Source organism: Mus caroli, chromosome 8, assembly GCF_900094665.2.
Source record: "Mus caroli chromosome 8, CAROLI_EIJ_v1.1, whole genome shotgun sequence".
Classification (NCBI taxonomy): Eukaryota; Metazoa; Chordata; class Mammalia; order Rodentia; family Muridae; genus Mus; species Mus caroli.
Window position 1 is genome coordinate 30388130 of NC_034577.1, and position 8515 is coordinate 30396644.

The window sequence follows — 8515 nt, forward strand, 5'->3', positions numbered from 1 at the left end:
GAGAGAGGGAGAGAGGGAGAGAGAGAGAGAGAGACTCCACGCCCATAAAACCAAAAGGATGTTCTACAAAGCTGACTGGGGATTCAGGAATCTGAAAATCCAGCTTCATGAAAGATTGAAGGTTTAAGGGAACTGAGGGGCCTTCTTCCCTAATTTAGGGTTGATCAGTTTCAACAAGGACAGGGTGGCTGATAGACCCACAGCTTTAGTGTAAACAGCTTCTGATCTGATCTTGAACTAGTCAGAGCATGTCCATCATCTGGGGGCCCTACTGGGAGGGGGTGGGGGACACAGACAGGCCAGGCCTTTGTTTTTGGCCACCGGCTGTTTGTCTTAAGATGGGAGGAAAAAGCCAGTCATCATGGAAGTTTGCCACCTTTCTTCCCTAGTCAAGGCCCTTCTACTTACTGTCTGCCTATTTACTGTCTAACTCCTAGTCCCTCATGTCTCAGGCATTTTGGACAAACAATCATGACCATGCATGTGCAGGAAAAAGGAGGCAGATGCATGACTGGACTTCTGATCCCCAATTGTCATCATGAAAAACTCCTGCAGTCTCTGAATTATGCGGCTGAGGGGAGATCAGAAAATGCCCCTCCTTCTGGAACATTCACTGCCACATGCCTGCCACCAGGATCTGAGACCCTCCCCATCAACACTGTATTCATCTTATATTTTGGCCTGGTGCAGAAAAGGAAAAAAAAAAACTGCATACATCTAACAAGTAAAGGAACAGAGAATTCAACTGTGACAGGAGTCCTACCAAGGGTAACATACAAGCCCGTGTAACTAACAATGTCTAATTCCGTCGCTGAGGAGGCAGAGGAAGGGGGTTTAAGAGTTTAAGGCCAGCCTGTGGTAACAGAGTGAGTCTGGCTGGGGGGAAAAACGTGCTACACAAAGGCAGGAAGGATGTTTCAAAGGGAAATCTTCACACAGGAAGTAAGAAGGCAAAAATAAAAATGAGAAAGAAAAAAACAATTTAGGTCACCCGTGGAAACCACTGAGTGAGCTCATGAGACACAGGAGATTACAAAAGCCATAGAAGAGGCTGGGAAAACTACTATAATAATAGCTGCAGGCAAATAGCAGTGCCTGTATGAGCCCTTTTAAAAGCCCAAGACATTGATTAATTTATTTAACTCTGGCTGAGAGCCGTGAGGCAGAGGAGGAGAAATAATCAGTGGGTAAGAATGAATGTTCTCAGGGACTTGGAGAAGTAACTCAAGCCCAGTACTTGCCCAGCATCGGTGAGACCCCAGGGTTCAATCTCCAGGACAGAGAGAGAGAGAGAGAGAGAGAGAGAGAGAGAGAGAGAGAGAGAGAGAGAGAGAGCTAAGTATCATATTATGTAAATGTACAAGGAATAAAGTTTGGGATCAGTCCTCTTCCCCTCTTCTCAGGCAACCTGTTTCTTGTCCCTCACCAAGCAAGAGTACATGTGTGTTATCCAATGCCATGCCAGCTCAGACCTCAACTATATCCTTGACACAGACACATAGCTTAGAAGTCCGTCCCCATGAAGACTCAAGGGCCTCTATGAAAGGAGTGCACACAACATAGACCAAAGTGGTTCTAAGAATAGGAAGGGCCAGACTGCAGTCTTACAAGCCTAAAGATTCCAGGAGCTGAGAAAAGGGTGGGTATGTCTGCTCCTCTCAGATTTATCCCATGGTCCAGACCATGGACTGAAGCCTCAGTCGTACTGGAATGTTGTCCAAGTAGAGCAAACAAAGACAAAAATGGTGGTTTCTCAAAACATTTGCATACACGCTCTAAAGAAGTTAGTGGAACCCACTCAAAGAAAGGCTGCCGTCCAGGTCAGGAAACCTTCACCAACCTACAAAGTTCAGTGTCTCAGCATTTGCTGCCAGGCTGTAGGAGACAGTGTTAACCCACGGGGTGGCAGAGGCATGGGGCAGATGCCCAGCAACCTCACACTGCCCAGCCCCATACCTGGCATCCCGGAAAGGCAGGGTACCCTACAAGAGCCACGGGATCTATGGATCCGTACAGAAGCTGCCACGGTGTTGCAGAGCAATGGTGGGACCTGGGACTCAGGAATATTTAGCAGAGTGATATTTGAGCGGGAGGGCAGGGAGAAAGAGAAAAACATCGTAGTCACAAACAGATATAAGGACAAACTCCAAAGAATCTATGGGAACAAAGGACAAAACCCAAATGATTACCTCCAAAGAGCAGGACGAGCCAGTGGCCGGGTGGTGGTGGAAGGATTGGAGGGACTTTCACTTTGACTGGTATTTAGGAAAGGTCTCTGACTCAGCAGAAAAATGTGTTCATGTGCATTTATTCTTGGAAGAAAGAGCTATCAGCCTGGAAGGAGAATTGGTTATTACAGACCCAAGTGTTCCATGGAGGTCATGATCGTTTTCATTTCCCCTGGCTTTTTCTTTTTGCTAATTGCCAGTGAATCTTTCTATATTGTTCGTGTACTCCCGGAGTGTTTCTGTGGATAGAATTTAAGGCTGAAGAATATGGAGGACGCTCCGTGGCATTTAGGTCTAGATTTTCAATGCTAGGCTTGGTGTTTGCTTGATTTGGTTTGTTTTTGGGTTTTGGGTTTTGTTTTTGGCATGACCTTATCTATCATTGGAGTGACATTTGAGTCACCGTAAAGAGTGAGACTCTGAATAGCAGATGAAATGATAAAGATGTTCATCATTTTAGTCTATGTGTATGTACCCCACATCAGCATCCTTTGGGGGTTGTGCATAGACAGTGTTCTTAACTGTCCCCCACAGTGACTGTTCTCCTCACACACAATACAATAACAGATACTGTCTAACTTGCACAAAACAAGAATTTTATACTGTCTGGCTTGTTCTTAATTCTTCCCTAAGGGCCTATTTGGTTTAGCATCAAATACTAGATTAAGAGACTCTAAACTTTAGCTGAACAGCCACTCAAGGGATTTAAACATGATCTCTTTACACAAAGGGGAGCTAGAGTACATCTGACATCCTGGGCACGGGGGATACGTGTTTATACATAGAACTAACCTGTTTCCTAATGTTGATTGTTTATCAAAAGCAAACTGGAAAAAAAATCACCACGCCATCCATCGGATCTATGTCAGTTGTGGAAACTGTTGCCTCAGAATCACCACTATCCGTTGAATAAAATCAAAGCAAAAGAAACTCATAGCGACTTCTCATTAAATGCATGTAGCTGTCTGCACAGAGGTGCTTCTGTGTGTTTGTGGTCTCTCTCTTAAATTCAAATAGCATGATGGAATGGGTGAGCATGAGAAGACCTCTTGGCAGGTGAAATGGAGTCATCAAACTTAGTCACAGGCTTTATTTTAAGCCTTGAAAAGCACTCAGACTTTGATCTTCCAACACCCACCTTAATGCATCCAGCAGAAGTTACGGTGTGTTGGCTCCATTCTCTAATCAAATTATAATAGAGTCATGCATGGACGAGAAGAGGAAAATGAAAGGTAAAATTCCCAGTCCTGCAGATATTTTTGCATAGTGTGCCCCAAGCCGCCATATTTTTTTTTCATGCATTAAATAGAGTAGGAAGTCTGGAACGTGAAAAGACGTTAAGAGACATTTCACATCACTGACAGGAGTTCTTCCTCTCCCCTCCAAAGGGCTCCAAAATGTAACAAGAAGATTAAAACCTGGAGAAGCAAGCTTAGATCTAGGGCATGGAATTGAAAACTGCGCTAGAAAGCTTAGTGGAGGCAGAGGGGAGGCAAGAAACAGTGTGCAGCTAGGCCTGAGCTGCCTCTCTAGGATGTGTGATGTCACTGCATCAATAGAGCAGACACTCTCCGAAGCTTTTTCTTACCTTCCTTCCCTCCCTCATTCCCTCCCTTCCTCCCTTTTTTCCTTCCTTCTCTCTTTTTTTTGAAAGTCTCCTGTATTGAAGGCTGGCCTATGTAGCCAAGCCTAGCCTTGAACTTCTGATCCTCCAGCCTCTATCTCCTTATTGCTGTGATTACAGGCATGGGACACTTCCAAGTTTATTATATGTGAGAATAAATGTGTCCTTTATATATACTTTAAGGGTGCATATGTGCAAATGTTTGTATAGTTAAAGACATTTAAGTCTTTATCAAGTGATATGATAATTACATTTTTATAAGTAATTATTTCCCATAACCTTTGTGAGCCTATTAAATAACAATGGAGGGAACATACTGGGGTTACCAACGCTTCATTATAGAGGAAGGAAAGATATCCATATCATGTACAGTGTATATACGTATATCTTGTGTAAAGTTATATTTTTAGATATAAGGGAGTAAACATTCCGGCTTTTTAGGCCCTTAGCTCTCTTTGGTTCCCCAAAGTTCTACATGTTCTACAAATGGAATCGCAGTAATAGGCACTGTTTTGAACTTATTTCCCCCAGGTGTATTAGCTCTTCTGCTAAGCCAGCCTCTTGCCCAGGTAAGAGATGGGGAACAAGAGCAACAGCAAGCAAATGAGAGATCAGGTGCTCTCGGGGAAGGACCGTGACTCATAGCTCCACACGCATCCTGTCAGTTATTCTGCCGCGATGAATCGTATGTGACCGGAAACAAGGAAGTGATAAACCATCTGGAATGACCACATCTCCTGGTGGGAGAAGGTGGGGCAACTGGGTGATTGCACATACATGCTGGAGGGGAAGGAGAGGGGTCCAGTCACCCCAGGGCCTGTGAAAACAGCTTCTGATATTCAGGTCTAAATAAAGCCAGTCTACACAACTGCCAAAGAATGTCAGGTTTCACACTGATGCCCGGGAGGCATCAGTGAGAGGCAGAGAAGCAGGAAGCAGGAGCATAGCTTTGTTTAGGCAATGTGTCTTTGTCCGTTTCCTTTTCCCAAGTTCATCAATAACGTGATTTGATCAACACGTTGTAAGCTTAATCATCCTGTCCTTTTTGGTGATTGGGGATTAAATCCAGCCCCTTGCACACACTAAGCATACGTTCTGCTGCCAAACTACACCCTCAGCTCCCCATAAATCTATTTTTCATCTCTCTAAGTATGTCAGCAGGCAGTAACTTACATTTAGAGTGACAGTCATGGAACTGCAGGTAGCCTAGTGGCCTCCCAGCTCAGTTCTCATTTATGGCAGAGACTCCCTCTGTGGAAAGTCACACAGAGCAGCTATTCCCATGATGACACTACCATTTTGAGCAAATCATGACCCAACTAGACATGTCATTGTAACAGCAAACATGTCTCATTATTACGGAGTCCTTGTGGGATAATATGAGTCCGGGTTTAGCTTTGACATCTCCCTCGATGAGTAGCTCCGCACACAAAAAAACAAAACCAAGAAATCCCAATACCACACCAGGGGTGGGGGCTCCTTACAGAACAGAAAAGGGGGATAGAAAATAAACCTTACACGGTTTCTTCTTCTTTGTTCTGGTTTGGACTCTTGTAGAAATAGGTACTAAAGGCAGAAATTGGAATACTGAGCACAGGCATGCTTCTTTTAGGGACCCAATGACCAACCATGGCAGTCAGAGAGGAAGGTATTCCTTGAAGGTCTCTGAAGTACTACACTGTGGTAATGCTATTCATTGTGGGTGGACTGGGGACTACTTGGCAAGGGCTTTACACAGATGAGACGCATCCTTATTTGAGGCTGATCTGAGAATTAAACTCTTCCAAGTGTCTTTCTCAGCATTGGACAAAGAAAGAGACAGCTGGAAATGAGAAGTGCAGCAGATGTCTTGGGGATACTGGTGTGGTTAGCCTGTGATGGAAACACATGTGAATTCGGAAATTCTCATATTTGGATATTCTCAAAAATATTGTGGTTGGGGAGGAGGGGACAAAATGACTTGTGTTTAGAAATGCTCGTGTATAGCAGTGAGGATAGAATGGGAGCTTTGGGTTGTTGGTGTTAAAGATGCCAGGGTGGCTAGCAAGATTTGAGCTACATTTATATTACACCTCAGCTGCTCCCTTGCAAGACTCGGGCTAGCTAAATGAGCCCTCATCTCTGAAGATTATAAGCATCAGATGTGTTCCTGACTCTCTCTACTTTCCCCCCCCCCCGGTTATACATTGCTTTGGTTGGTAGAAACAACTCGCCCCTTCAGCTTTTGATAGATTAAAGCACAGTGTACTCTAAAGCCATCCAAGCAGTGAAAGATGCGGCACCACAGTCACATGTCACTTACAGAAAGAGTGATGCCTAAAATCTATTATCCAAATGTAGATGTTTTCCAGAGTGAAGGGGGAGCATCATTAATTTATTGTGCTAGAAAAATGGACAATAATAACGGTTACTCTGAGTAAATAGGAAAAGGTCATCTTTTTAAAAAAATGATTTTAGATTTATTTACTTTATGGGTCTAGGTATTTTACCTGAACGTTTGTGCGCCATATGTGTACCTAGTGCCCAGGAAGGCATTAGATTCTAAGAACTGAATTATGGATTATGGTTGCAAGCCACCACCTCTGCAGCGTGGCATGTGCTCTTAGCAACTGAGCCATCTCTCCAGCCCCAAAGTTTTCTTCTTACTCTTGACTAGGGCTGCGGATCAAACCAACCGCCCTATTCCAGACAACTGCTCGAATACAGAGCTACACAACCAGCCAAAAGTGGTTTCTTATAGGTGTCACATGCAGCTTGAATGTAAGTGGTAATACTTTAATCTCCCGACAACCTTGACTGCAGCCCAAATGTAGCTGGACTGTCTTGAAGCCAGCCTCGGCACTGCGATGCTAACCTCCCCTGCCAGCATGCGGATAAAGAGGAGTGAGATACGGACTATTCTAGAAATCTGGAGAAAAGTGGTGCAGACATTAAAGGGTTTTCTTGAAAGGAGGATTGATGTTTCGGCGGTGCATCATCAAATAGCCAGGTATCCCCAGTTCCTGTCCCAGGCCCCGTTCTTCTGTCTTGCTTCCCCTTCCTCCTGCCTCCCTCCCCAGAGTCCCTTCACAGATCTTCTTTGCTTTGTCTCCATCTCTGCCTCACAGCAGTCCACATCCTGTTCTCCAGTTGCTATCTGATATTTAAAAGGTACACGGGGGACATAGAGGGATTGCGAATATGCATGCATTATTGTATCTTTGTATTTTCCTCTATTGTTGGTCTCACTAAAATAAAAATGGAGAGCCTTGTTGCATAGCTTGATGACTCCAGTGTGAGAAACCTCAGGGGACGAGGATCAGACGGAGGGAGGGACTGTGCAGTCCCGCCACGAAGCTCCACCCACAAACTGTCGGAAAAGGAGGCCATTTCTATCTTGGTTTGTTTGAGGCTTGAGGACAAAAGCCATTTTCTTATCCCATGATGACTTTAAAGCACCTTAGACATCCACCCGTGCCAAGGGCAAAAGGTAGTTTGACTGTTGCAACTTGAAGGGGATTAGTAGAGATTATTTGGCTATGGGTGTTGGGGTGTTGAGCTGTTGCCATGTCTTTGTCTGCCTCGCACACCAAAGACAGGGGGCCTTCGGAGAACCATTCGGTAAATTCAGACTCAAGGTGAAGATAAGACTCAACAGGCTCAGTTTTGACTCCGTCCCAGGAATCTGAGATCCCTCTCTGGATGACTAACAAGTTTTTATGGCCTGGTAAAATAGATTTGTCAGGCTTGGGGTCAGCCTGAATGCCTACAGACGTTAGATGAGCAAACAATTCATGAGTAACTTGTACAGACATGAGGTGATGAGCCAATGAAGAAGGGACAGATAAGGACACATCTTAGACCTGTCCCATCAACCATGTGAAGGGACTGCCAGCAGTCCCCCACCCCCATCCCCCCACACCTAAGGAGTCTCTTAGAAGGCTCAGAGACAGTGGAGAAAACCAAAACAAAGAGCATATGCTCTTTCTGCTCTTGCCCAAAGTGCAGGCAGAGATGGCAGCGCATAGGCAAACACAGTATCAAAGCCACTCACCTGGGGGTGGGGCTGCCTATGACTAGGTGGGTCAGATACTGGCAAGCTAGGGCCAGTGCTTCTGCCAGCCTGCTTCGATAAATGCAGGTTATTGGAAACCAGCCACTGCTGTTCACTAACACGTGGCTCTGAGGCCGAGCTGGGAGATTGTCCCAGAAGACTACTCGGCCCACAGAAACATCCACTGGTCCTTGGCATAGCTCCTTAGACAACCCACAGAAGCACTGATGTCATGAAGGAGCTGGACACCAATGGATTTGCATCTTCAGAGCATCTGAAACCTTAAGGAAAGCATTATTTTATCAACCTACCAGTGTCACAAGCTGCTATGGCAACAGAAGGGAGATCCTCCTCTTTCGTATTTCAGGGACTAACCAGCCCTTAGCAATCACGCTCTGTGAGGAGTTACAGTAGAAGAAAGGATGCTGTAAGACTTATTATAGGCCAGACTGGAAATGGTGCTCACCCCATAGGCTTGGGCACAGTCCTTGACTAAGTTAGGAAATTTGCAAGATGATTGGCTCTTCATTCAGCCATCAGAAAAGAACTCTCTGAGTGAATATCCATAGACCCTCGGTCAAGACCTGCCTAGCAGATATTAATATATATCTACATGTCATATATTTACAT